This window comes from Phyllobates terribilis, unplaced genomic scaffold, assembly GCF_046119375.1.
Source record: "Phyllobates terribilis strain yellow unplaced genomic scaffold, ASM4611937v1 Scaffold_1024__1_contigs__length_465996, whole genome shotgun sequence".
In the NCBI taxonomy this organism is placed as follows: Eukaryota; Metazoa; Chordata; class Amphibia; order Anura; family Dendrobatidae; genus Phyllobates; species Phyllobates terribilis.
This window is the reverse complement of record NW_027363784.1, coordinates 128,010-155,721: the sequence shown is the minus strand read 5'-3', so window position 1 is coordinate 155,721 and position 27,712 is coordinate 128,010. Positions and strand designations below refer to the sequence as shown.

The following is a 27,712-nucleotide window of genomic DNA, read 5'->3' as shown; positions in this document are numbered from 1 at the left end:
GGAGCTTTCACCTAAATAACTACAGGTGGTGAGATAAGCTGCACAATATAATTGACCTTTCAGTATATTGTTGCACACACACCATCTATTTAGCAAATGCCCTTGTTATCAACAGCAGCCTTTTAAACTCACCTGAGCTAACAGGTATGTGCGCTGGTTACTCTGCTGCGCTTAAAATTTCTTTTTTGGTTTGCTACAATGCCTTTTCTGAAACGTTGTCTCCTTCTGCTGGAACACTGACTTCTTTCATTTAATGCCTGCAGACTATAAAAGAGAACCCAACCCAAAAAGTTTGGTTGATTAGTCTGTGGCATTCTGTTAAACTGTTGCTTATGGCGGTCTCTGTGAGCTTCTCAGCGACATTCAGCCAGCCAGGTATCCTGCCTGCAGTAGATGGAATGTGGCAATGGAACGCTGGCTGCGCGTGTCATAATAGGCTCTGAGCCTTTATATACCTGTGCACAGCAGCAGCCACCTTCAGTCTGCTGCTGGACAGCCTGCAGCAGCAGCAGCAGCAGGAGAGGTATGTAATCAGGAGCCCTCCTGCTAAGGGTAGACAGCTGCTCGTTCCACCCCACCCCCCGCCTTAATTGGTTCTCCTCCCTTCCAACGGTGTTGAGGCGGGTGGGAACAGCAGGGGGTGAAGGTGCTGTGTTTAAAGAGGTGGAGTTATGCAGATCTAAAACGCGTGGATTGCAGCAGCAGCAAGCTGAAAAGTGCAGGCATGTAAGGGATCTAGAGGTTGACAACATGTCTTCTTAACGGGAGTCCAGGAGCTCATCTCCACAAATGGACTTTTCAGGATCCTTGGGTGGCTCCGTAGTTTGAAACCAATTCTGGTTATCGCTTCTCGGCCTTTTGGCTAAGATCAAGTGTAGTATCTGTTCTTATCAGTTTAATATCTGATACGTCCCCTATCTGGGGACCATATATTAAATGGATTTTTAGAACAGGGAGATGGAAAAAGAGCTTGCTCTGTCCACTCCACGCATTGACCTGGTATTGCAGTATCTCCAGGACCGGTGCACCCCTTCTTTAATGCAGTTTCTAAAATCAGAAAGAATTGAATTCAATGTTTTTTGTTCATTTTGCTTGTTTGTCGGATTTTGGGATGGACTCTTTGGCTTTGCTTTTCTTCTCCTCATTGGATTTTTCATGTTCAAAGTTGCAGAAGCCAGATTACAAGCTCATTTTGGTTCAACTTCAGCAACTGTGCATTGCATTGCCATGTAATGTGATGCAATGCTATCTTTCTAGCTCTCCCTTTTTACTTCCTTTTGGATAAACAGACATATTAGGCAAGCATTTTGGAGCTTTCACCTAAATAACTACAGGTGGTGAGATAAGCTGCACAATATAATTGACCTTTCAGTATATTGTTGCACACACACCATCTATTTAGCAAATGCCCTTGTTATCAACAGCAGCCTTTTAAACTCACCTGAGCTAACAGGTATGTGCGCTGGTTACTCTGCTGCGCTTAAAATTTCTTTTTTGGTTTGCTACAATGCCTTTTCTGAAACGTTGTCTCCTTCTGCTGGAACACTGACTTCTTTCATTTAATGCCTGCAGACTATAAAAGAGAACCCAACCCAAAAAGTTTGGTTGATTAGTCTGTGGCATTCTGTTAAACTGTTGCTTATGGCGGTCTCTGTGAGCTTCTCAGCGACATTCAGCCAGCCAGGTATCCTGCCTGCAGTAGATGGAATGTGGCAATGGAACGCTGGCTGCGCGTGTCATAATAGGCTCTGAGCCTTTATATACCTGTGCACAGCAGCAGCCACCTTCAGTCTGCTGCTGGACAGCCAGCAGCAGCAGCAGCAGGAGAGGTATGTAATCAGGAGCCCTCCTGCTAAGGGTAGACAGCTGCTCGTTCCACCCCACCCCCCGCCTTAATTGGTTCTCCTCCCTTCCAACGGTGTTGAGGCGGGTGGGAACAGCAGGGGGTGAAGGTGCTGTGTTTAAAGAGGTAGAGTTATGCAGATCTAAAACGCGTGGATTGCAGCAGCAGCAAGCCGAAAAGTGCAGGCATGTAAGGGATCTAGAGGTTGACAACATGTCTTCTTAACGGGAGTCCAGGAGCTCATCTCCACAAATGGACTTTTCAGGATCCTTGGGTGGCTCCGTAGTTTGAAACCAATTCTGGTTATCGCTTCTCGGCCTTTTGGCTAAGATCAAGTGTAGTATCTGTTCTTATCAGTTTAATATCTGATACGTCCCCTATCTGGGGACCATATATTAAATGGATTTTTAGAACAGGGAGATGGAAAAAGAGCTTGCTCTGTCCACTCCACGCATTGACCTGGTATTGCAGTATCTCCAGGACCGGTGCACCCCTTCTTTAATGCAGTTTCTAAAATCAGAAAGAATTGAATTCAATGTTTTTTGTTCATTTTGCTTGTTTGTCGGATTTTGGGATGGACTCTTTGGCTTTGCTTTTCTTCTCCTCATTGGATTTTTCATGTTCAAAGTTGCAGAAGCCAGATTACAAGCTCATTTTGGTTCAACTTCAGCAACTGTGCATTGCATTGCCATGTAATGTGATGCAATGCTATCTTTCTAGCTCTCCCTTTTTACTTCCTTTTGGATAAACAGACATATTAGGCAAGCATTTTGGAGCTTTCACCTAAATAACTACAGGTGGTGAGATAAGCTGCACAATATAATTGACCTTTCAGTATATTGTTGCACACACACCATCTATTTAGCAAATGCCCTTGTTATCAACAGCAGCCTTTTAAACTCACCTGAGCTAACAGGTATGTGCGCTGGTTACTCTGCTGCGCTTAAAATTTCTTTTTTGGTTTGCTACAATGCCTTTTCTGAAACGTTGTCTCCTTCTGCTGGAACACTGACTTCTTTCATTTAATGCCTGCAGACTATAAAAGAGAACCCAACCCAAAAAGTTTGGTTGATTAGTCTGTGGCATTCTGTTAAACTGTTGCTTATGGCGGTCTCTGTGAGCTTCTCAGCGACATTCAGCCAGCCAGGTATCCTGCCTGCAGTAGATGGAATGTGGCAATGGAACGCTGGCTGCGCGTGTCATAATAGGCTCTGAGCCTTTATATACCTGTGCACAGCAGCAGCCACCTTCAGTCTGCTGCTGGACAGCCAGCAGCAGCAGCAGCAGGAGAGGTATGTAATCAGGAGCCCTCCTGCTAAGGGTAGACAGCTGCTCGTTCCACCCCACCCCCCGCCTTAATTGGTTCTCCTCCCTTCCAACGGTGTTGAGGCGGGTGGGAACAGCAGGGGGTGAAGGTGCTGTGTTTAAAGAGGTGGAGTTATGCAGATCTAAAACGCGTGGATTGCAGCAGCAGCAAGCCGAAAAGTGCAGGCATGTAAGGGATCTAGAGGTTGACAACATGTCTTCTTAACGGGAGTCCAGGAGCTCATCTCCACAAATGGACTTTTCAGGATCCTTGGGTGGCTCCGTAGTTTGAAACCAATTCTGGTTATCGCTTCTCGGCCTTTTGGCTAAGATCAAGTGTAGTATCTGTTCTTATCAGTTTAATATCTGATACGTCCCCTATCTGGGGACCATATATTAAATGGATTTTTAGAACAGGGAGATGGAAAAAGAGCTTGCTCTGTCCACTCCACGCATTGACCTGGTATTGCAGTATCTCCAGGACCGGTGCACCCCTTCTTTAATGCAGTTTCTAAAATCAGAAAGAATTGAATTCAATGTTTTTTGTTCATTTTGCTTGTTTGTCGGATTTTGGGATGGACTCTTTGGCTTTGCTTTTCTTCTCCTCATTGGATTTTTCATGTTCAAAGTTGCAGAAGCCAGATTACAAGCTCATTTTGGTTCAACTTCAGCAACTGTGCATTGCATTGCCATGTAATGTGATGCAATGCTATCTTTCTAGCTCTCCCTTTTTACTTCCTTTTGGATAAACAGACATATTAGGCAAGCATTTTGGAGCTTTCACCTAAATAACTACAGGTGGTGAGATAAGCTGCACAATATAATTGACCTTTCAGTATATTGTTGCACACACACCATCTATTTAGCAAATGCCCTTGTTATCAACAGCAGCCTTTTAAACTCACCTGAGCTAACAGGTATGTGCGCTGGTTACTCTGCTGCGCTTAAAATTTCTTTTTTGGTTTGCTACAATGCCTTTTCTGAAACGTTGTCTCCTTCTGCTGGAACACTGACTTCTTTCATTTAATGCCTGCAGACTATAAAAGAGAACCCAACCCAAAAAGTTTGGTTGATTAGTCTGTGGCATTCTGTTAAACTGTTGCTTATGGCGGTCTCTGTGAGCTTCTCAGCGACATTCAGCCAGCCAGGTATCCTGCCTGCAGTAGATGGAATGTGGCAATGGAACGCTGGCTGCGCGTGTCATAATAGGCTCTGAGCCTTTATATACCTGTGCACAGCAGCAGCCACCTTCAGTCTGCTGCTGGACAGCCAGCAGCAGCAGCAGCAGGAGAGGTATGTAATCAGGAGCCCTCCTGCTAAGGGTAGACAGCTGCTCGTTCCACCCCACCCCCCGCCTTAATTGGTTCTCCTCCCTTCCAACGGTGTTGAGGCGGGTGGGAACAGCAGGGGGTGAAGGTGCTGTGTTTAAAGAGGTGGAGTTATGCAGATCTAAAACGCGTGGATTGCAGCAGCAGCAAGCCGAAAAGTGCAGGCATGTAAGGGATCTAGAGGTTGACAACATGTCTTCTTAACGGGAGTCCAGGAGCTCATCTCCACAAATGGACTTTTCAGGATCCTTGGGTGGCTCCGTAGTTTGAAACCAATTCTGGTTATCGCTTCTCGGCCTTTTGGCTAAGATCAAGTGTAGTATCTGTTCTTATCAGTTTAATATCTGATACGTCCCCTATCTGGGGACCATATATTAAATGGATTTTTAGAACAGGGAGATGGAAAAAGAGCTTGCTCTGTCCACTCCACGCATTGACCTGGTATTGCAGTATCTCCAGGACCGGTGCACCCCTTCTTTAATGCAGTTTCTAAAATCAGAAAGAATTGAATTCAATGTTTTTTGTTCATTTTGCTTGTTTGTCGGATTTTGGGATGGACTCTTTGGCTTTGCTTTTCTTCTCCTCATTGGATTTTTCATGTTCAAAGTTGCAGAAGCCAGATTACAAGCTCATTTTGGTTCAACTTCAGCAACTGTGCATTGCATTGCCATGTAATGTGATGCAATGCTATCTTTCTAGCTCTCCCTTTTTACTTCCTTTTGGATAAACAGACATATTAGGCAAGCATTTTGGAGCTTTCACCTAAATAACTACAGGTGGTGAGATAAGCTGCACAATATAATTGACCTTTCAGTATATTGTTGCACACACACCATCTATTTAGCAAATGCCCTTGTTATCAACAGCAGCCTTTTAAACTCACCTGAGCTAACAGGTATGTGCGCTGGTTACTCTGCTGCGCTTAAAATTTCTTTTTTGGTTTGCTACAATGCCTTTTCTGAAACGTTGTCTCCTTCTGCTGGAACACTGACTTCTTTCATTTAATGCCTGCAGACTATAAAAGAGAACCCAACCCAAAAAGTTTGGTTGATTAGTCTGTGGCATTCTGTTAAACTGTTGCTTATGGCGGTCTCTGTGAGCTTCTCAGCGACATTCAGCCAGCCAGGTATCCTGCCTGCAGTAGATGGAATGTGGCAATGGAACGCTGGCTGCGCGTGTCATAATAGGCTCTGAGCCTTTATATACCTGTGCACAGCAGCAGCCACCTTCAGTCTGCTGCTGGACAGCCAGCAGCAGCAGCAGCAGGAGAGGTATGTAATCAGGAGCCCTCCTGCTAAGGGTAGACAGCTGCTCGTTCCACCCCACCCCCCGCCTTAATTGGTTCTCCTCCCTTCCAACGGTGTTGAGGTGGGTGGGAACAGCAGGGGGTGAAGGTGCTGTGTTTAAAGAGGTGGAGTTATGCAGATCTAAAACGCGTGGATTGCAGCAGCAGCAAGCCGAAAAGTGCAGGCATGTAAGGGATCTAGAGGTTGACAACATGTCTTCTTAACGGGAGTCCAGGAGCTCATCTCCACAAATGGACTTTTCAGGATCCTTGGGTGGCTCCGTAGTTTGAAACCAATTCTGGTTATCGCTTCTCGGCCTTTTGGCTAAGATCAAGTGTAGTATCTTTCGAAAAGGCGGTTTTGGATGTTGGCCGCCCTAGTAGATTGATACATTATGCACACTGGGGTTTAGGCGCTTGTTAGTACGCCAGGTGGCTAATATAGTCATCTGGTGGAAAGCATGGCCCCCCAGGATCGACGCCATTGGGCCGGGGAAGATCGAAAGCCCGAAGTGTGAAGTGCCCAAGGAGTGGTGACCCTGGGGTGCCTTAACTCACTGGGATTGGGAACCCCACTTGAGTTTATGGCACATTTGCACAAGCACTTCAAATTTTCTTTCTTCGCACACACCCTTATTCCGGGCCTTCTGGCCTTAGGATGGGGAATTTTTCAATTCCCGGTCGGAGGTCCGGGCAGTATTATACTGTGAAACCTTCACTATTTATTTAATTTCTTTGTCACTGTGTGTCCACTTATTCACGTGTGTCACGTCCTACTAGGATTTTGTCGGGATGCGGTTCCCTTACGGGTTCCTCTCTTGGCAGGTCTAGGGGGGGAGTGTGTGGCCATCAGGTTCCGCTCCCCCCTGAACCCCCCTGGCTCTCCTCTTTCGGGAGGAGAGCGTTGTTGGCTCCCCTCTTCCGGGAGGGGAGCACAGTCTTTGGCTCCCAGTGCCTTGCTCGGGTGAGAACTCGGGCAGGTGCTGGGGGTAAGATTGGGTCGCCTCTGGCTTCGGCTGGAGGAGGCTTTTTGTCCCTGTTTCTCGCTGTGGCCTTTTGGCTCGGAGGGACAGGGAATGGTTTGGGGGACCCTTCTCCTTTTGGAGAGGGTTTCAAGAAGACCAGCATCCTAGTGCACTTTTTTTGTGGCACTTGTCACTTTTTTAAGCGCACTCGGGTGTTGTACACGAATTCGGGCTTTCAAAAAAAAGAAAAAAAAAAAAAAAAAAAATCTGTTCTTATCAGTTTAATATCTGATACGTCCCCTATCTGGGGACCATATATTAAATGGATTTTTAGAACAGGGAGATGGAAAAAGAGCTTGCTCTGTCCACTCCACGCATTGACCTGGTATTGCAGTATCTCCAGGACCGGTGCACCCCTTCTTTAATGCAGTTTCTAAAATCAGAAAGAATTGAATTCAATGTTTTTTGTTCATTTTGCTTGTTTGTCGGATTTTGGGATGGACTCTTTGGCTTTGCTTTTCTTCTCCTCATTGGATTTTTCATGTTCAAAGTTGCAGAAGCCAGATTACAAGCTCATTTTGGTTCAACTTCAGCAACTGTGCATTGCATTGCCATGTAATGTGATGCAATGCTATCTTTCTAGCTCTCCCTTTTTACTTCCTTTTGGATAAACAGACATATTAGGCAAGCATTTTGGAGCTTTCACCTAAATAACTACAGGTGGTGAGATAAGCTGCACAATATAATTGACCTTTCAGTATATTGTTGCACACACACCATCTATTTAGCAAATGCCCTTGTTATCAACAGCAGCCTTTTAAACTCACCTGAGCTAACAGGTATGTGCGCTGGTTACTCTGCTGCGCTTAAAATTTCTTTTTTGGTTTGCTACAATGCCTTTTCTGAAACGTTGTCTCCTTCTGCTGGAACACTGACTTCTTTCATTTAATGCCTGCAGACTATAAAAGAGAACCCAACCCAAAAAGTTTGGTTGATTAGTCTGTGGCATTCTGTTAAACTGTTGCTTATGGCGGTCTCTGTGAGCTTCTCAGCGACATTCAGCCAGCCAGGTATCCTGCCTGCAGTAGATGGAATGTGGCAATGGAACGCTGGCTGCGCGTGTCATAATAGGCTCTGAGCCTTTATATACCTGTGCACAGCAGCAGCCACCTTCAGTCTGCTGCTGGACAGCCAGCAGCAGCAGCAGCAGGAGAGGTATGTAATCAGGAGCCCTCCTGCTAAGGGTAGACAGCTGCTCGTTCCACCCCACCCCCCGCCTTAATTGGTTCTCCTCCCTTCCAACGGTGTTGAGGCGGGTGGGAACAGCAGGGGGTGAAGGTGCTGTGTTTAAAGAGGTGGAGTTATGCAGATCTAAAACGCGTGGATTGCAGCAGCAGCAAGCCGAAAAGTGCAGGCATGTAAGGGATCTAGAGGTTGACAACATGTCTTCTTAACGGGAGTCCAGGAGCTCATCTCCACAAATGGACTTTTCAGGATCCTTGGGTGGCTCCGTAGTTTGAAACCAATTCTGGTTATCGCTTCTCGGCCTTTTGGCTAAGATCAAGTGCAGTGATCTAGCGGTTTCTGCCTTGGTCTTGGCTGGGAGGCGCTTGGGGTACCCGGCTCCTTGGCCTGGGGGGATCGCTACACTTATCGGTGGAGCCAAACCCCCCTGCTGCTATTAGGGAGTCGGATTAGTCTCTGGGCAACGAGAGGCGATCACCTTGTCACCACACATAGATGTGGGGGGCAACTGTCGCCACACATAGCTGTGGTGGCAACATTTGGAGGATTAAAAGGAAAAAACGGAAGGAAAACGGATCGTTGAGATGGAGTTTTGGAAAAAGAAGAGATGCTTACGTTTTTTTGTGAAACGGGAGACGGAAGAAACTTTTTTGGAAGAAAAATGGATTCTGGAAATTTTGAGGAAATATGAAGTTTTGGAGAAGGATATCTACTGTATGCAAGAAATAAAGCAAGGTAAAGTTTGTGATGTGACTCTAGTTTCTGAGGAAAAGTGCATTCATTTTTTCAAAGGCTGGAGTGAAGAGGATTCTGGGAAAATTGGAGTAAGTGCATCATTCATGGGGAAACCGAAGAGTGTGATAATTTACATGGACAATCCGTTTGTGGAAATAGAGGAGATAATGGTTTTTTTGGAATCTAAATGTAAGATGGTAAAGTTTCAGAAATTATACAGGAACAAAGTTGGTATTTGGAACGGAAAGAGACGTTTTTTGGTGTGGACAACAGGAGAAGAAAATTTGCATAATGGGAGGATTATGGTAAACGGGAGTTCTGGGTATTGTTACATGGAAAGCAGCAAAGGAACTTTTGAAAAGAACTTTGGAGGACAAAAGGAAGATATTGGTGATAAAATGAAGAAGGAAGTTGATGCCATAATTATAGAGGAGAATAAGCAGGGAAAAGAAGTTGAAAGTTTAAAGGTGAAATTGAAGAAAAAGGTAACGGTACAGGAAAATTGTGGATCAAGGAAAGTATCTGGTGAAAAGAAAGAAGTAAAAGAGGAAAAGGGTAAAGTGTTGGAGAAGGTGGTGACTTTCAGAGATGATGAGGAAGAGTATGATAGGGAACAGATGCGGTTAGAGCATGAGGAGGAAGAAAAGAAGTTAAGGGGTTTTGTTGGGAGGAAAGTAAAAGAGAAAAAGGGGATATTTAGTTTGGGAAACCGGGTGAAGTAATGTCAGTGGTGATTTGTTTGGAAACTGTTGAAACTGCAAAGGAATTGTTATGTTTAACTTTATATATATTAATACAAATGAAAAAATATAAATATAATATCTAAACACGATGATGGAACTAAAATCTTGAGTTTGGTGATATACGATTTAAGATTATAAAACTTAATTTCTGAGTGTTTGGAAAAAAAAAAAAAAAAAATCTGTTCTTATCAGTTTAATATCTGATACGTCCCCTATCTGGGGACCATATATTAAATGGATTTTTAGAACAGGGAGATGGAAAAAGAGCTTGCTCTGTCCACTCCACGCATTGACCTGGTATTGCAGTATCTCCAGGACCGGTGCACCCCTTCTTTAATGCAGTTTCTAAAATCAGAAAGAATTGAATTCAATGTTTTTTGTTCATTTTGCTTGTTTGTCGGATTTTGGGATGGACTCTTTGGCTTTGCTTTTCTTCTCCTCATTGGATTTTTCATGTTCAAAGTTGCAGAAGCCAGATTACAAGCTCATTTTGGTTCAACTTCAGCAACTGTGCATTGCATTGCCATGTAATGTGATGCAATGCTATCTTTCTAGCTCTCCCTTTTTACTTCCTTTTGGATAAACAGACATATTAGGCAAGCATTTTGGAGCTTTCACCTAAATAACTACAGGTGGTGAGATAAGCTGCACAATATAATTGACCTTTCAGTATATTGTTGCACACACACCATCTATTTAGCAAATGCCCTTGTTATCAACAGCAGCCTTTTAAACTCACCTGAGCTAACAGGTATGTGCGCTGGTTACTCTGCTGCGCTTAAAATTTCTTTTTTGGTTTGCTACAATGCCTTTTCTGAAACGTTGTCTCCTTCTGCTGGAACACTGACTTCTTTCATTTAATGCCTGCAGACTATAAAAGAGAACCCAACCCAAAAAGTTTGGTTGATTAGTCTGTGGCATTCTGTTAAACTGTTGCTTATGGCGGTCTCTGTGAGCTTCTCAGCGACATTCAGCCAGCCAGGTATCCTGCCTGCAGTAGATGGAATGTGGCAATGGAACGCTGGCTGCGCGTGTCATAATAGGCTCTGAGCCTTTATATACCTGTGCACAGCAGCAGCCACCTTCAGTCTGCTGCTGGACAGCCAGCAGCAGCAGCAGCAGGAGAGGTATGTAATCAGGAGCCCTCCTGCTAAGGGTAGACAGCTGCTCGTTCCACCCCACCCCCCGCCTTAATTGGTTCTCCTCCCTTCCAACGGTGTTGAGGCGGGTGGGAACAGCAGGGGGTGAAGGTGCTGTGTTTAAAGAGGTGGAGTTATGCAGATCTAAAACGCGTGGATTGCAGCAGCAGCAAGCCGAAAAGTGCAGGCATGTAAGGGATCTAGAGGTTGACAACATGTCTTCTTAACGGGAGTCCAGGAGCTCATCTCCACAAATGGACTTTTCAGGATCCTTGGGTGGCTCCGTAGTTTGAAACCAATTCTGGTTATCGCTTCTCGGCCTTTTGGCTAAGATCAAGTGTAGTATCTGTTCTTATCAGTTTAATATCTGATACGTCCCCTATCTGGGGACCATATATTAAATGGATTTTTAGAACAGGGAGATGGAAAAAGAGCTTGCTCTGTCCACTCCACGCATTGACCTGGTATTGCAGTATCTCCAGGACCGGTGCACCCCTTCTTTAATGCAGTTTCTAAAATCAGAAAGAATTGAATTCAATGTTTTTTGTTCATTTTGCTTGTTTGTCGGATTTTGGGATGGACTCTTTGGCTTTGCTTTTCTTCTCCTCATTGGATTTTTCATGTTCAAAGTTGCAGAAGCCAGATTACAAGCTCATTTTGGTTCAACTTCAGCAACTGTGCATTGCATTGCCATGTAATGTGATGCAATGCTATCTTTCTAGCTCTCCCTTTTTACTTCCTTTTGGATAAACAGACATATTAGGCAAGCATTTTGGAGCTTTCACCTAAATAACTACAGGTGGTGAGATAAGCTGCACAATATAATTGACCTTTCAGTATATTGTTGCACACACACCATCTATTTAGCAAATGCCCTTGTTATCAACAGCAGCCTTTTAAACTCACCTGAGCTAACAGGTATGTGCGCTGGTTACTCTGCTGCGCTTAAAATTTCTTTTTTGGTTTGCTACAATGCCTTTTCTGAAACGTTGTCTCCTTCTGCTGGAACACTGACTTCTTTCATTTAATGCCTGCAGACTATAAAAGAGAACCCAACCCAAAAAGTTTGGTTGATTAGTCTGTGGCATTCTGTTAAACTGTTGCTTATGGCGGTCTCTGTGAGCTTCTCAGCGACATTCAGCCAGCCAGGTATCCTGCCTGCAGTAGATGGAATGTGGCAATGGAACGCTGGCTGCGCTTGTCAAAATAGGCTCTGAGCCTTTATATACCTGTGCACAGCAGCAGCCACCTTCAGTCTGCTGCTGGACAGCCAGCAGCAGCAGCAGCAGGAGAGGTATGTAATCAGGAGCCCTCCTGCTAAGGGTAGACAGCTGCTCGTTCCACCCCACCCCCCGCCTTAATTGGTTCTCCTCCCTTCCAACGGTGTTGAGGCGGGTGGGAACAGCAGGGGGTGAAGGTGCTGTGTTTAAAGAGGTGGAGTTATGCAGATCTAAAACGCGTGGATTGCAGCAGCAGCAAGCCGAAAAGTGCAGGCATGTAAGGGATCTAGAGGTTGACAACATGTCTTCTTAACGGGAGTCCAGGAGCTCATCTCCACAAATGGACTTTTCAGGATCCTTGGGTGGCTCCGTAGTTTGAAACCAATTCTGGTTATCGCTTCTCGGCCTTTTGGCTAAGATCAAGTGTAGTATCTGTTCTTATCAGTTTAATATCTGATACGTCCCCTATCTGGGGACCATAAATTAAATGGATTTTTAGAACAGGGAGATGGAAAAAGAGCTTGCTCTGTCCACTCCACGCATTGACCTGGTATTGCAGTATCTCCAGGACCGGTGCACCCCTTCTTTAATGCAGTTTCTAAAATCAGAAAGAATTGAATTCAATGTTTTTTGTTCATTTTGCTTGTTTGTCGGATTTTGGGATGGACTCTTTGGCTTTGCTTTTCTTCTCCTCATTGGATTTTTCATGTTCAAAGTTGCAGAAGCCAGATTACAAGCTCATTTTGGTTCAACTTCAGCAACTGTGCATTGCATTGCCATGTAATGTGATGCAATGCTATCTTTCTAGCTCTCCCTTTTTACTTCCTTTTGGATAAACAGACATATTAGGCAAGCATTTTGGAGCTTTCACCTAAATAACTACAGGTGGTGAGATAAGCTGCACAATATAATTGACCTTTCAGTATATTGTTGCACACACACCATCTATTTAGCAAATGCCCTTGTTATCAACAGCAGCCTTTTAAACTCACCTGAGCTAACAGGTATGTGCGCTGGTTACTCTGCTGCGCTTAAAATTTCTTTTTTGGTTTGCTACAATGCCTTTTCTGAAACGTTGTCTCCTTCTGCTGGAACACTGACTTCTTTCATTTAATACCTGCAGACTATAAAAGAGAACCCAACCCAAAAGTTTGGTTGATTAGTCTGTGGCATTCTGTTAAACTGTTGCTTATGGCGGTCTCTGTGAGCTTCTCAGCGACATTCAGCCAGCCAGGTATCCTGCCTGCAGTAGATGGAATGTGGCAATGGAACGCTGGCTGCGCTTGTCAAAATAGGCTCTGAGCCTTTATATACCTGTGCACAGCAGCAGCCACCTTCAGTCTGCTGCTGGACAGCCAGCAGCAGCAGCAGCAGGAGAGGTATGTAATCAGGAGCCCTCCTGCTAAGGGTAGACAGCTGCTCGTTCCACCCCACCCCCCGCCTTAATTGGTTCTCCTCCCTTCCAACGGTGTTGAGGCGGGTGGGAACAGCAGGGGGTGAAGGTGCTGTGTTTAAAGAGGTGGAGTTATGCAGATCTAAAACGCGTGGATTGCAGCAGCAGCAAGCCGAAAAGTGCAGGCATGTAAGGGATCTAGAGGTTGACAACATGTCTTCTTAACAGGAGTCCAGGAGCTCATCTCCACAAATGGACTTTTCAGGATCCTTGGGTGGCTCCGTAGTTTGAAACCAATTCTGGTTATCGCTTCTCGGCCTTTTGGCTAAGATCAAGTGTAGTATCTGTTCTTATCAGTTTAATATCTGATACGTCCCCTATCTGGGGACCATATATTAAATGGATTTTTAGAACAGGGAGATGGAAAAAGAGCTTGCTCTGTCCACTCCACGTATTGACCTGGTATTGCAGTATCTCCAGGACCGGTGCACTCCTTCTTTAATGCAGTTTCTAAAATCAGAAAGAATTGAATTCAATGTTTTTTGTTCATTTTGCTTGTTTGTCGGATTTTGGGATGGACTCTTTGGCTTTGCTTTTCTTCTCCTCATTGGATTTTTCATGTTCAAAGTTGCAGAAGCCAGATTACAAGCTCATTTTGGTTCAACTTCAGCAACTGTGCATTGCATTGCCATGTAATGTGATGCAATGCTATCTTTCTAGCTCTCCCTTTTTACTTCCTTTTGGATAAACAGACATATTAGGCAAGCATTTTGGAGCTTTCACCTAAATAACTACAGGTGGTGAGATAAGCTGCACAATATAATTGACCTTTCAGTATATTGTTGCACAAACACCATCTATTTAGCAAATGCCCTTGTTATCAACAGCAGCCTTTTAAACTCACCTGAGCTAACAGGTATGTGCGCTGGTTACTCTGCTGCGCTTAAAATTTCTTTTTTGGTTTGCTACAATGCCTTTTCTGAAACGTTGTCTCCTTCTGCTGGAACACTGACTTCTTTCATTTAATGCCTGCAGACTATAAAAGAGAACCCAACCCAAAAAGTTTGGTTGATTAGTCTGTGGCATTCTGTTAAACTGTTGCTTATGGCGGTCTCTGTGAGCTTCTCAGCGACATTCAGCCAGCCAGGTATCCTGCCTGCAGTAGATGGAATGTGGCAATGGAACGCTGGCTGCGCGTGTCATAATAGGCTCTGAGCCTTTATATACCTGTGCACAGCAGCAGCCACCTTCAGTCTGCTGCTGGACAGCCAGCAGCAGCAGCAGCAGGAGAGGTATGTAATCAGGAGCCCTCCTGCTAAGGGTAGACAGCTGCTCGTTCCACCCCACCCCCCGCCTTAATTGGTTCTCCTCCCTTCCAACGGTGTTGAGGCGGGTGGGAACAGCAGGGGGTGAAGGTGCTGTGTTTAAAGAGGTGGAGTTATGCAGATCTAAAACGCGTGGATTGCAGCAGCAGCAAGCCGAAAAGTGCAGGCATGTAAGGGATCTAGAGGTTGACAACATGTCTTCTTAACGGGAGTCCAGGAGCTCATCTCCACAAATGGACTTTTCAGGATCCTTGGGTGGCTCCGTAGTTTGAAACCAATTCTGGTTATCGCTTCTCGGCCTTTTGGCTAAGATCAAGTGTAGTATCTGTTCTTATCAGTTTAATATCTGATACGTCCCCTATCTGGGGACCATATATTAAATGGATTTTTAGAACAGGGAGATGGAAAAAGAGCTTGCTCTGTCCACTCCACGCATTGACCTGGTATTGCAGTATCTCCAGGACCGGTGCACCCCTTCTTTAATGCAGTTTCTAAAATCAGAAAGAATTGAATTCAATGTTTTTTGTTCATTTTGCTTGTTTGTCGGATTTTGGGATGGACTCTTTGGCTTTGCTTTTCTTCTCCTCATTGGATTTTTCATGTTCAAAGTTGCAGAAGCCAGATTACAAGCTCATTTTGGTTCAACTTCAGCAACTGTGCATTGCATTGCCATGTAATGTGATGCAATGCTATCTTTCTAGCTCTCCCTTTTTACTTCCTTTTGGATAAACAGACATATTAGGCAAGCATTTTGGAGCTTTCACCTAAATAACTACAGGTGGTGAGATAAGCTGCACAATATAATTGACCTTTCAGTATATTGTTGCACACACACCATCTATTTAGCAAATGCCCTTGTTATCAACAGCAGCCTTTTAAACTCACCTGAGCTAACAGGTATGTGCGCTGGTTACTCTGCTGCGCTTAAAATTTCTTTTTTGGTTTGCTACAATGCCTTTTCTGAAACGTTGTCTCCTTCTGCTGGAACACTGACTTCTTTCATTTAATGCCTGCAGACTATAAAAGAGAACCCAACCCAAAAAGTTTGGTTGATTAGTCTGTGGCATTCTGTTAAACTGTTGCTTATGGCGGTCTCTGTGAGCTTCTCAGCGACATTCAGCCAGCCAGGTATCCTGCCTGCAGTAGATGGAATGTGGCAATGGAACGCTGGCTGCGCGTGTCATAATAGGCTCTGAGCCTTTATATACCTGTGCACAGCAGCAGCCACCTTCAGTCTGCTGCTGGACAGCCAGCAGCAGCAGCAGCAGGAGAGGTATGTAATCAGGAGCCCTCCTGCTAAGGGTAGACAGCTGCTCGTTCCACCCCACCCCCCGCCTTAATTGGTTCTCCTCCCTTCCAACGGTGTTGAGGCGGGTGGGAACAGCAGGGGGTGAAGGTGCTGTGTTTAAAGAGGTGGAGTTATGCAGATCTAAAACGCGTGGATTGCAGCAGCAGCAAGCCGAAAAGTGCAGGCATGTAAGGGATCTAGAGGTTGACAACATGTCTTCTTAACGGGAGTCCAGGAGCTCATCTCCACAAATGGACTTTTCAGGATCCTTGGGTGGCTCTGTAGTTTGAAACCAATTCTGGTTATCGCTTCTCGGCCTTTTGGCTAAGATCAAGTGTAGTATCTGTTCTTATCAGTTTAATATCTGATACGTCCCCTATCTGGGGACCATATATTAAATGGATTTTTAGAACAGGGAGATGGAAAAAGAGCTTGCTCTGTCCACTCCACGCATTGACCTGGTATTGCAGTATCTCCAGGACCGGTGCACCCCTTCTTTAATGCAGTTTCTAAAATCAGAAAGAATTGAATTCAATGTTTTTTGTTCATTTTGCTTGTTTGTCGGATTTTGGGATGGACTCTTTGGCTTTGCTTTTCTTCTCCTCATTGGATTTTTCATGTTCAAAGTTGCAGAAGCCAGATTACAAGCTCATTTTGGTTCAACTTCAGCAACTGTGCATTGCATTGCCATGTAATGTGATGCAATGCTATCTTTCTAGCTCTCCCTTTTTACTTCCTTTTGGATAAACAGACATATTAGGCAAGCATTTTGGAGCTTTCACCTAAATAACTACAGGTGGTGAGATAAGCTGCACAATATAATTGACCTTTCAGTATATTGTTGCACACACACCATCTATTTAGCAAATGCCCTTGTTATCAACAGCAGCCTTTTAAACTAACCTGAGCTAACAGGTATGTGCGCTGGTTACTCTACTGCGCTTAAAATTTCTTTTTTGGTTTGCTACAATGCCTTTTCTGAAACGTTGTCTCCTTCTGCTGGAACACTGACTTCTTTCATTTAATGCCTGCAGACTATAAAAGAGAACCCAACCCAAAAAGTTTGGTTGATTAGTCTGTGGCATTCTGTTAAACTGTTGCTTATGGCGGTCTCTGTGAGCTTCTCAGCGACATTCAGCCAGCCAGGTATCCTGCCTGCAGTAGATGGAATGTGGCAATGGAACGCTGGCTGCGCGTGTCATAATAGGCTCTGAGCCTTTATATACCTGTGCACAGCAGCAGCCACCTTCAGTCTGCTGCTGGACAGCCAGCAGCAGCAGCAGCAGGAGAGGTATGTAATCAGGAGCCCTCCTGCTAAGGGTAGACAGCTGCTCGTTCCACCCCACCCCCCGCCTTAATTGGTTCTCCTCCCTTCCAACGGTGTTGAGGCGGGTGGGAACAGCAGGGGGTGAAGGTGCTGTGTTTAAAGAGGTGGAGTTATGCAGATCTAAAACGCGTGGATTGCAGCAGCAGCAAGCCGAAAAGTGCAGGCATGTAAGGGATCTAGAGGTTGACAACATGTCTTCTTAACGGGAGTCCAGGAGCTCATCTCCACAAATGGACTTTTCAGGATCCTTGGGTGGCTCCGTAGTTTGAAACCAATTCTGGTTATCGCTTCTCGGCCTTTTGGCTAAGATCAAGTGTAGTATCTGTTCTTATCAGTTTAATATCTGATACGTCCCCTATCTGGGGACCATATATTAAATGGATTTTTAGAACAGGGAGATGGAAAAAGAGCTTGCTCTGTCCACTCCACTCATTGACCTGGTATTGCAGTATCTCCAGGACCGGTGCACCCCTTCTTTAATGCAGTTTCTAAAATCAGAAAGAATTGAATTCAATGTTTTTTGTTCATTTTGCTTGTTTGTCGGATTTTGGGATGGACTCTTTGGCTTTGCTTTTCTTCTCCTCATTGGATTTTTCATGTTCAAAGTTGCAGAAGCCAGATTACAAGCAGATTTTGGTTCAACTTCAGCAACTGTGCATTGCATTGCCATGTAATGTGATGCAATGCTATCTTTCTAGCTCTCCCTTTTTACTTCCTTTTGGATAAACAGACATATTAGGCAAGCATTTTGGAGCTTTCACCTAAATAACTACAGGTGGTGAGATAAGCTGCACAATATAATTGACCTTTCAGTATATTGTTGCACACACACCATCTATTTAGCAAATGCCCTTGTTATCAACAGCAGCCTTTTAAACTCACCTGAGCTAACAGGTATGTGCGCTGGTTACTCTGCTGCGCTTAAAATTTCTTTTTTGGTTTGCTACAATGCCTTTTCTGAAACGTTGTCTCCTTCTGCTGGAACACTGACTTCTTTCATTTAATGCCTGCAGACTATAAAAGAGAACCCAACCCAAAAAGTTTGGTTGATTAGTCTGTGGCATTCTGTTAAACTGTTGCTTATGGCGGTCTCTGTGAGCTTCTCAGCGACATTCAGCCAGCCAGGTATCCTGCCTGCAGTAGATGGAATGTGGCAATGGAACGCTGGCTGCGCGTGTCATAATAGGCTCTGAGCCTTTATATACCTGTGCACAGCAGCAGCCACCTTCAGTCTGCTGCTGGACAGCCAGCAGCAGCAGCAGGAGAGGTATGTAATCAGGAGCCCTCCTGCTAAGGGTAGACAGCTGCTCGTTCCACCCCACCCCCCGCCTTAATTGGTTCTCCTCCCTTCCAACGGTGTTGAGGCGGGTGGGAACAGCAGGGGGTGAAGGTGCTGTGTTTAAAGAGGTGGAGTTATGCAGATCTAAAACGCGTGGATTGCAGCAGCAGCAAGCCGAAAAGTGCAGGCATGTAAGGGATCTAGAGGTTGACAACATGTCTTCTTAACGGGAGTCCAGGAGCTCATCTCCACAAATGGACTTTTCAGGATCCTTGGGTGGCTCCGTAGTTTGAAACCAATTCTGGTTATCGCTTCTCGGCCTTTTGGCTAAGATCAAGTGTAGTATCTGTTCTTATCAGTTTAATATCTGATACGTCCCCTATCTGGGGACCATATATTAAATGGATTTTTAGAACAGGGAGATGGAAAAAGAGCTTGCTCTGTCCACTCCACTCATTGACCTGGTATTGCAGTATCTCCAGGACCGGTGCACCCCTTCTTTAATGCAGTTTCTAAAATCAGAAAGAATTGAATTCAATGTTTTTTGTTCATTTTGCTTGTTTGTCGGATTTTGGGATGGACTCTTTGGCTTTGCTTTTCTTCTCCTCATTGGATTTTTCATGTTCAAAGTTGCAGAAGCCAGATTACAAGCTCATTTTGGTTCAACTTCAGCAACTGTGCATTGCATTGCCATGTAATGTGATGCAATGCTATCTTTCTAGCTCTCCCTTTTTACTTCCTTTTGGATAAACAGACATATTAGGCAAGCACTTTGGAGCTTTCACCTAAATAACTACAGGTGGTGAGATAAGCTGCACAATATAATTGACCTTTCAGTATATTGTTGCACACACACCATCTATTTAGCAAATGCCCTTGTTATCAACAGCAGCCTTTTAAACTCACCTGAGCTAACAGGTATGTGCGCTGGTTACTCTGCTGCGCTTAAAATTTCTTTTTTGGTTTGCTACAATGCCTTTTCTGAAACGTTGTCTCCTTCTGCTGGAACACTGACTTCTTTCATTTAATGCCTGCAGACTATAAAAGAGAACCCAACCCAAAAAGTTTGGTTGATTAGTCTGTGGCATTCTGTTAAACTGTTGCTTATGGCGGTCTCTGTGAGCTTCTCAGCGACATTCAGCCAGCCAGGTATCCTGCCTGCAGTAGATGGAATGTGGCAATGGAACGCTGGCTGCGCGTGTCATAATAGGCTCTGAGCCTTTATATACCTGTGCACAGCAGCAGCCACCTTCAGTCTGCTGCTGGACAGCCAGCAGCAGCAGCAGCAGGAGAGGTATGTAATCAGGAGCCCTCCTGCTAAGGGTAGACAGCTGCTCGTTCCACCCCACCCCCCGCCTTAATTGGTTCTCCTCCCTTCCAACGGTGTTGAGGCGGGTGGGAACAGCAGGGGGTGAAGGTGCTGTGTTTAAAGAGGTGGAGTTATGCAGATCTAAAACGCGTGGATTGCAGCAGCAGCAAGCCGAAAAGTGCAGGCATGTAAGGGATCTAGAGGTTGACAACATGTCTTCTTAACGGGAGTCCAGGAGCTCATCTCCACAAATGGACTTTTCAGGATCCTTGGGTGGCTCCGTAGTTTGAAACCAATTCTGGTTATCGCTTCTCGGCCTTTTGGCTAAGATCAAGTGTAGTATCTGTTCTTATCAGTTTAATATCTGATACGTCCCCTATCTGGGGACCATATATTAAATGGATTTTTAGAACAGGGAGATGGAAAAAGAGCTTGCTCTGTCCACTCCACGCATTGACCTGGTATTGCAGTATCTCCAGGACCGGTGCACCCCTTCTTTAATGCAGTTTCTAAAATCAGAAAGAATTGAATTCAATGTTTTTTGTTCATTTTGCTTGTTTGTCGGATTTGGGATGGACTCTTTGGCTTTGCTTTTCTTCTCCTCATTGGATTTTTCATGTTCAAAGTTGCAGAAGCCAGATTACAAGCTCATTTTGGTTCAACTTCAGCAACTGTGCATTGCATTGCCATGTAATGTGATGCAATGCTATCTTTCTAGCTCTCCCTTTTTACTTCCTTTTGGATAAACAGACATATTAGGCAAGCATTTTGGAGCTTTCACCTAAATAACTACAGGTGGTGAGATAAGCTGCACAATATAATTGACCTTTCAGTATATTGTTGCACACACACCATCTATTTAGCAAATGCCCTTGTTATCAACAGCAGCCTTTTAAACTCACCTGAGCTAACAGGTATGTGCGCTGGTTACTCTGCTGCGCTTAAAATTTCTTTTTTGGTTTGCTACAATGCCTTTTCTGAAACGTTGTCTCCTTCTGCTGGAACACTGACTTCTTTCATTTAATGTCTGCAGACTATAAAAGAGAACCCAACCCAAAAAGTTTGGTTGATTAGTCTGTGGCATTCTGTTAAACTGTTGCTTATGGCGGTCTCTGTGAGCTTCTCAGCGACATTCAGCCAGCCAGGTATCCTGCCTGCAGTAGATGGAATGTGGCAATGGAACGCTGGCTGCGCGTGTCATAATAGGCTCTGAGCCTTTATATACCTGTGCACAGCAGCAGCCACCTTCAGTCTGCTGCTGGACAGCCAGCAGCAGCAGCAGCAGGAGAGGTATGTAATCAGGAGCCCTCCTGCTAAGGGTAGACAGCTGCTCGTTCCACCCCACCCCCCGCCTTAATTGGTTCTCCTCCCTTCCAACGGTGTTGAGGCGGGTGGGAACAGCAGGGGGTGAAGGTGCTGTGTTTAAAGAGGTGGAGTTATGCAGATCTAAAACGCGTGGATTGCAGCAGCAGCAAGCCGAAAAGTGCAGGCATGTAAGGGATCTAGAGGTTGACAACATGTCTTCTTAACGGGAGTCCAGGAGCTCATCTCCACAAATGGACTTTTCAGGATCCTTGGGTGGCTCCGTAGTTTGAAACCAATTCTGGTTATCGCTTCTCGGCCTTTTGGCTAAGATCAAGTGTAGTATCTGTTCTTATCAGTTTAATATCTGATACGTCCCCTATCTGGGGACCATATATTAAATGGATTTTTAGAACAGGGAGATGGAAAAAGAGCTTGCTCTGTCCACTCCACGCATTGACCTGGTATTGCAGTATCTCCAGGACCGGTGCACCCCTTCTTTAATGCAGTTTCTAAAATCAGAAAGAATTGAATTCAATGTTTTTTGTTCATTTTGCTTGTTTGTCGGATTTTGGGATGGACTCTTTGGCTTTGCTTTTCTTCTCCTCATTGGATTTTTCATGTTCAAAGTTGCAGAAGCCAGATTACAAGCTCATTTTGGTTCAACTTCAGCAACTGTGCATTGCATTGCCATGTAATGTGATGCAATGCTATCTTTCTAGCTCTCCCTTTTTACTTCCTTTTGGATAAACAGACATATTAGGCAAGCATTTTGGAGCTTTCACCTAAATAACTACAGGTGGTGAGATAAGCTGCACAATATAATTGACCTTTCAGTATATTGTTGCACACACACCATCTATTTAGCAAATGCCCTTGTTATCAACAGCAGCCTTTTAAACTCACCTGAGCTAACAGGTATGTGCGCTGGTTACTCTGCTGCGCTTAAAATTTCTTTTTTGGTTTGCTACAATGCCTTTTCTGAAACGTTGTCTCCTTCTGCTGGAACACTGACTTCTTTCATTTAATGCCTGCAGACTATAAAAGAGAACCCAACCCAAAAAGTTTGGTTGATTAGTCTGTGGCATTCTGTTAAACTGTTGCTTATGGCGGTCTCTGTGAGCTTCTCAGCGACATTCAGCCAGCCAGGTATCCTGCCTGCAGTAGATGGAATGTGGCAATGGAACGCTGGCTGCGCGTGTCATAATAGGCTCTGAGCCTTTATATACCTGTGCACAGCAGCAGCCACCTTCAGTCTGCTGCTGGACAGCCAGCAGCAGCAGCAGCAGGAGAGGTATGTAATCAGGAGCCCTCCTGCTAAGGGTAGACAGCTGCTCGTTCCACCCCACCCCCCGCCTTAATTGGTTCTCCTCCCTTCCAACGGTGTTGAGGCGGGTGGGAACAGCAGGGGGTGAAGGTGCTGTGTTTAAAGAGGTGGAGTTATGCAGATCTAAAACGCGTGGATTGCAGCAGCAGCAAGCCGAAAAGTGCAGGCATGTAAGGGATCTAGAGGTTGACAACATGTCTTCTTAACGGGAGTCCAGGAGCTCATCTCCACAAATGGACTTTTCAGGATCCTTGGGTGGCTCCGTAGTTTGAAACCAATTCTGGTTATCGCTTCTCGGCCTTTTGGCTAAGATCAAGTGTAGTATCTGTTCTTATCAGTTTAATATCTGATACGTCCCCTATCTGGGGACCATATATTAAATGGATTTTTAGAACAGGGAGATGGAAAAAGAGCTTGCTCTGTCCACTCCACGCATTGACCTGGTATTGCAGTATCTCCAGGACCGGTGCACCCCTTCTTTAATGCAGTTTCTAAAATCAGAAAGAATTGAATTCAATGTTTTTTGTTCATTTTGCTTGTTTGTCGGATTTTGGGATGGACTCTTTGGCTTTGCTTTTCTTCTCCTCATTGGATTTTTCATGTTCAAAGTTGCAGAAGCCAGATTACAAGCTCATTTTGGTTCAACTTCAGCAACTGTGCATTGCATTGCCATGTAATGTGATGCAATGCTATCTTTCTAGCTCTCCCTTTTTACTTCCTTTTGGATAAACAGACATATTAGGCAAGCATTTTGGAGCTTTCACCTAAATAACTACAGGTGGTGAGATAAGCTGCACAATATAATTGACCTTTCAGTATATTGTTGCACACACACCATCTATTTAGCAAATGCCCTTGTTATCAACAGCAGCCTTTTAAACTCACCTGAGCTAACAGGTATGTGCGCTGGTTACTCTGCTGCGCTTAAAATTTCTTTTTTGGTTTGCTACAATGCCTTTTCTGAAACGTTGTCTCCTTCTGCTGGAACACTGACTTCTTTCATTTAATGCCTGCAGACTATAAAAGAGAACCCAACCCAAAAAGTTTGGTTGATTAGTCTGTGGCATTCTGTTAAACTGTTGCTTATGGCGGTCTCTGTGAGCTTCTCAGCGACATTCAGCCAGCCAGGTATCCTGCCTGCAGTAGATGGAATGTGGCAATGGAACGCTGGCTGCGCGTGTCATAATAGGCTCTGAGCCTTTATATACCTGTGCACAGCAGCAGCCACCTTCAGTCTGCTGCTGGACAGCCAGCAGCAGCAGCAGCAGGAGAGGTATGTAATCAGGAGCCCTCCTGCTAAGGGTAGACAGCTGCTCGTTCCACCCCACCCCCCGCCTTAATTGGTTCTCCTCCCTTCCAACGGTGTTGAGGCGGGTGGGAACAGCAGGGGGTGAAGGTGCTGTGTTTAAAGAGGTGGAGTTATGCAGATCTAAAACGCGTGGATTGCAGCAGCAGCAAGCCGAAAAGTGCAGGCATGTAAGGGATCTAGAGGTTGACAACATGTCTTCTTAACGGGAGTCCAGGAGCTCATCTCCACAAATGGACTTTTCAGGATCCTTGGGTGGCTCCGTAGTTTGAAACCAATTCTGGTTATCGCTTCTCGGCCTTTTGGCTAAGATCAAGTGTAGTATCTGTTCTTATCAGTTTAATATCTGATACGTCCCCTATCTGGGGACCATATATTAAATGGATTTTTAGAACAGGGAGATGGAAAAAGAGCTTGCTCTGTCCACTCCACGCATTGACCTGGTATTGCATTATCTCCAGGACCGGTGCACCCCTTCTTTAATGCAGTTTCTAAAATCAGAAAGAATTGAATTCAATGTTTTTTGTTCATTTTGCTTGTTTGTCGGATTTTGGGATGGACTCTTTGGCTTTGCTTTTCTTCTCCTCATTGGATTTTTCATGTTCAAAGTTGCAGAAGCCAGATTACAAGCTCATTTTGGTTCAACTTCAGCAACTGTGCATTGCATTGCCATGTAATGTGATGCAATGCTATCTTTCTAGCTCTCCCTTTTTACTTCCTTTTGGATAAACAGACATATTAGGCAAGCATTTTGGAGCTTTCACCTAAATAACTACAGGTGGTGAGATAAGCTGCACAATATAATTGACCTTTCAGTATATTGTTGCACACACACCATCTATTTAGCAAATGCCCTTGTTATCAACAGCAGCCTTTTAAACTCACCTGAGCTAACAGGTATGTGCGCTGGTTACTCTGCTGCGCTTAAAATTTCTTTTTTGGTTTGCTACAATGCCTTTTCTGAAACGTTGTCTCCTTCTGCTGGAACACTGACTTCTTTCATTTAATGCCTGCAGACTATAAAAGAGAACCCAATCCAAAAAGTTTGGTTGATTAGTCTGCGGCATTCTGTTAAACTGTTGCTTATGGCGATCTCTGTGAGCTTCTCAGCGACATTCAGCCAGCCAGGTATCCTGCCTGCAGTAGATGGAATGTGGCAATGGAACGCTGGCTGCGCGTGTCATAATAGGCTCTGAGCCTTTATATACCTGTGCACAGCAGCAGCCACCTTCAGTCTGCTGCTGGACAGCCAGCAGCAGCAGCAGCAGGAGAGGTATGTAATCAGGAGCCCTCCTGCTAAGGGTAGACAGCTGCTCGTTCCACCCCACCCCCCGCCTTAATTGGTTCTCCTCCCTTCCAACGGTGTTGAGGCGGGTGGGAACAGCAGGGGGTGAAGGTGCTGTGTTTAAAGAGGTGGAGTTATGCAGATCTAAAACGCGTGGATTGCAGCAGCAGCAAGCCGAAAAGTGCAGGCATGTAAGGGATCTAGAGGTTGACAACATGTCTTCTTAACGGGAGTCCAGGAGCTCATCTCCACAAATGGACTTTTCAGGATCCTTGGGTGGCTCCGTAGTTTGAAACCAATTCTGGTTATCGCTTCTCGGCCTTTTGGCTAAGATCAAGTGTAGTATCTGTTCTTATCAGTTTAATATCTGATACGTCCCCTATCTGGGGACCATATATTAAATGGATTTTTAGAACAGGGAGATGGAAAAAGAGCTTGCTCTGTCCACTCCACGCATTGACCTGGTATTGCAGTATCTCCAGGACCGGTGCACCCCTTCTTTAATGCAGTTTCTAAAATCAGAAAGAATTGAATTCAATGTTTTTTGTTCATTTTGCTTGTTTGTCGGATTTTGGGATGGACTCTTTGGCTTTGCTTTTCTTCTCCTCATTGGATTTTTCATGTTCAAAGTTGCAGAAGCCAGATTACAAGCTCATTTTGGTTCAACTTCAGCAACTGTGCATTGCATTGCCATGTAATGTGATGCAATGCTATCTTTCTAGCTCTCCCTTTTTACTTCCTTTTGGATAAACAGACATATTAGGCAAGCATTTTGGAGCTTTCACCTAAATAACTACAGGTGGTGAGATAAGCTGCACAATATAATTGACCTTTCAGTATATTGTTGCACACACACCATCTATTTAGCAAATGCCCTTGTTATCAACAGCAGCCTTTTAAACTCACCTGAGCTAACAGGTATGTGCGCTGGTTACTCTGCTGCGCTTAAAATTTCTTTTTTGGTTTGCTACAATGCCTTTTCTGAAACGTTGTCTCCTTCTGCTGGAACACTGACTTCTTTCATTTAATGCCTGCAGACTATAAAAGAGAACCCAACCCAAAAAGTTTGGTTGATTAGTCTGTGGCATTCTGTTAAACTGTTGCTTATGGCGGTCTCTGTGAGCTTCTCAGCGACATTCAGCCAGCCAGGTATCCTGCCTGCAGTAGATGGAATGTGGCAATGGAACGCTGGCTGCGCGTGTCATAATAGGCTCTGAGCCTTTATATACCTGTGCACAGCAGCAGCCACCTTCAGTCTGCTGCTGGACAGCCAGCAGCAGCAGCAGCAGGAGAGGTATGTAATCAGGAGCCCTCCTGCTAAGGGTAGATAGACAGCTGCTCGTTCCACCCCACCCCCCGCCTTAATTGGTTCTCCTCCCTTCCAACGGTGTTGAGGCGGGTGGGAACAGCAGGGGGTGAAGGTGCTGTGTTTAAAGAGGTGGAGTTATGCAGATCTAAAACGCGTGGATTGCAGCAGCAGCAAGCCGAAAAGTGCAGGCATGTAAGGGATCTAGAGGTTGACAACATGTCTTCTTAACGGGAGTCCAGGAGCTCATCTCCACAAATGGACTTTTCAGGATCCTTGGGTGGCTCCGTAGTTTGAAACCAATTCTGGTTATCGCTTCTCGGCCTTTTGGCTAAGATCAAGTGTAGTATCTGTTCTTATCAGTTTAATATCTGATACGTCCCCTATCTGGGGACCATATATTAAATGGATTTTTAGAACAGGGAGATGGAAAAAGAGCTTGCTCTGTCCACTCCACGCATTGACCTGGTATTGCAGTATCTCCAGGACCGGTGCACCCCTTCTTTAATGCAGTTTCTAAAATCAGAAAGAATTGAATTCAATGTTTTTTGTTCATTTTGCTTGTTTGTCGGATTTTGGGATGGACTCTTTGGCTTTGCTTTTCTTCTCCTCATTGGATTTTTCATGTTCAAAGTTGCAGAAGCCAGATTACAAGCTCATTTTGGTTCAACTTCAGCAACTGTGCATTGCATTGCCATGTAATGTGATGCAATGCTATCTTTCTAGCTCTCCCTTTTTACTTCCTTTTGGATAAACAGACATATTAGGCAAGCATTTTGGAGCTTTCACCTAAATAACTACAGGTGGTGAGATAAGCTGCACAATATAATTGACCTTTCAGTATATTGTTGCACACACACCATCTATTTAGCAAATGCCCTTGTTATCAACAGCAGCCTTTTAAACTCACCTGAGCTAACAGGTATGTGCGCTGGTTACTCTGCTGCGCTTAAAATTTCTTTTTTGGTTTGCTACAATGCCTTTTCTGAAACGTTGTCTCCTTCTGCTGGAACACTGACTTCTTTCATTTAATGCCTGCAGACTATAAAAGAGAACCCAACCCAAAAAGTTTGGTTGATTAGTCTGTGGCATTCTGTTAAACTGTTGCTTATGGCGGTCTCTGTGAGCTTCTCAGCGACATTCAGCCAGCCAGGTATCCTGCCTGCAGTAGATGGAATGTGGCAATGGAACGCTGGCTGCGCGTGTCATAATAGGCTCTGAGCCTTTATATACCTGTGCACAGCAGCAGCCACCTTCAGTCTGCTGCTGGACAGCCAGCAGCAGCAGCAGCAGGAGAGGTATGTAATCAGGAGCCCTCCTGCTAAGGGTAGACAGCTGCTCGTTCCACCCCACCCCCCGCCTTAATTGGTTCTCCTCCCTTCCAACGGTGTTGAGGCGGGTGGGAACAGCAGGGGGTGAAGGTGCTGTGTTTAAAGAGGTGGAGTTATGCAGATCTA

At 44.9% G+C, this 27,712-nt stretch overlaps 19 non-coding genes and 1 pseudogene across 19 annotated transcripts; all 20 read left to right on the top strand.

Annotated features, from left to right (window-relative positions):
• Positions 1-842: 842 nt before the first annotated feature.
• On the top strand, positions 843-1,033 carry LOC141241704 (U2 spliceosomal RNA). The gene has a single exon (XR_012306403.1). It is a non-coding gene; the product is annotated as a U2 spliceosomal RNA (small nuclear RNA).
• Positions 1,034-2,148: 1,115 nt separating this feature from the next.
• On the top strand, positions 2,149-2,339 carry LOC141241701 (U2 spliceosomal RNA). Its single transcript, XR_012306402.1, has one exon. It is a non-coding gene; the product is annotated as a U2 spliceosomal RNA (small nuclear RNA).
• Positions 2,340-3,454: 1,115 nt separating this feature from the next.
• LOC141241700 (U2 spliceosomal RNA) lies at positions 3,455-3,645 on the top strand. Its single transcript, XR_012306401.1, has one exon. It is a non-coding gene; the product is annotated as a U2 spliceosomal RNA (small nuclear RNA).
• Positions 3,646-4,760: 1,115 nt separating this feature from the next.
• Positions 4,761-4,951, top strand: LOC141241699 (U2 spliceosomal RNA). The gene has a single exon (XR_012306400.1). It is a non-coding gene; the product is annotated as a U2 spliceosomal RNA (small nuclear RNA).
• A 1,115-nt stretch (positions 4,952-6,066) lies between these two features.
• Positions 6,067-6,158, top strand: LOC141241956 (U2 spliceosomal RNA; annotated as a pseudogene).
• Positions 6,159-6,952: 794 nt separating this feature from the next.
• Positions 6,953-7,145, top strand: LOC141241932 (U2 spliceosomal RNA). The gene has a single exon (XR_012306612.1). It is a non-coding gene; the product is annotated as a U2 spliceosomal RNA (small nuclear RNA).
• A 2,445-nt stretch (positions 7,146-9,590) lies between these two features.
• LOC141241921 (U2 spliceosomal RNA) lies at positions 9,591-9,780 on the top strand. Its single transcript, XR_012306604.1, has one exon. It is a non-coding gene; the product is annotated as a U2 spliceosomal RNA (small nuclear RNA).
• Positions 9,781-10,895: 1,115 nt separating this feature from the next.
• Positions 10,896-11,086, top strand: LOC141241698 (U2 spliceosomal RNA). The gene has a single exon (XR_012306399.1). It is a non-coding gene; the product is annotated as a U2 spliceosomal RNA (small nuclear RNA).
• A 1,115-nt stretch (positions 11,087-12,201) lies between these two features.
• On the top strand, positions 12,202-12,392 carry LOC141241834 (U2 spliceosomal RNA). The gene has a single exon (XR_012306528.1). It is a non-coding gene; the product is annotated as a U2 spliceosomal RNA (small nuclear RNA).
• Positions 12,393-13,506: 1,114 nt separating this feature from the next.
• On the top strand, positions 13,507-13,697 carry LOC141241845 (U2 spliceosomal RNA). The gene has a single exon (XR_012306539.1). It is a non-coding gene; the product is annotated as a U2 spliceosomal RNA (small nuclear RNA).
• Positions 13,698-14,812: 1,115 nt separating this feature from the next.
• Positions 14,813-15,003, top strand: LOC141241697 (U2 spliceosomal RNA). The gene has a single exon (XR_012306398.1). It is a non-coding gene; the product is annotated as a U2 spliceosomal RNA (small nuclear RNA).
• A 1,115-nt stretch (positions 15,004-16,118) lies between these two features.
• Positions 16,119-16,309, top strand: LOC141241696 (U2 spliceosomal RNA). The gene has a single exon (XR_012306397.1). It is a non-coding gene; the product is annotated as a U2 spliceosomal RNA (small nuclear RNA).
• Positions 16,310-17,424: 1,115 nt separating this feature from the next.
• Positions 17,425-17,615, top strand: LOC141241852 (U2 spliceosomal RNA). The gene has a single exon (XR_012306546.1). It is a non-coding gene; the product is annotated as a U2 spliceosomal RNA (small nuclear RNA).
• A 1,112-nt stretch (positions 17,616-18,727) lies between these two features.
• Positions 18,728-18,918, top strand: LOC141241851 (U2 spliceosomal RNA). The gene has a single exon (XR_012306545.1). It is a non-coding gene; the product is annotated as a U2 spliceosomal RNA (small nuclear RNA).
• Positions 18,919-20,033: 1,115 nt separating this feature from the next.
• Positions 20,034-20,224, top strand: LOC141241695 (U2 spliceosomal RNA). The gene has a single exon (XR_012306396.1). It is a non-coding gene; the product is annotated as a U2 spliceosomal RNA (small nuclear RNA).
• Positions 20,225-21,338: 1,114 nt separating this feature from the next.
• On the top strand, positions 21,339-21,529 carry LOC141241694 (U2 spliceosomal RNA). The gene has a single exon (XR_012306395.1). It is a non-coding gene; the product is annotated as a U2 spliceosomal RNA (small nuclear RNA).
• Positions 21,530-22,644: 1,115 nt separating this feature from the next.
• Positions 22,645-22,835, top strand: LOC141241693 (U2 spliceosomal RNA). Its single transcript, XR_012306394.1, has one exon. It is a non-coding gene; the product is annotated as a U2 spliceosomal RNA (small nuclear RNA).
• Positions 22,836-23,950: 1,115 nt separating this feature from the next.
• On the top strand, positions 23,951-24,141 carry LOC141241919 (U2 spliceosomal RNA). The gene has a single exon (XR_012306602.1). It is a non-coding gene; the product is annotated as a U2 spliceosomal RNA (small nuclear RNA).
• A 1,115-nt stretch (positions 24,142-25,256) lies between these two features.
• Positions 25,257-25,447, top strand: LOC141241691 (U2 spliceosomal RNA). Its single transcript, XR_012306392.1, has one exon. It is a non-coding gene; the product is annotated as a U2 spliceosomal RNA (small nuclear RNA).
• A 1,119-nt stretch (positions 25,448-26,566) lies between these two features.
• On the top strand, positions 26,567-26,757 carry LOC141241690 (U2 spliceosomal RNA). Its single transcript, XR_012306391.1, has one exon. It is a non-coding gene; the product is annotated as a U2 spliceosomal RNA (small nuclear RNA).
• Positions 26,758-27,712: the final 955 nt, after the last annotated feature.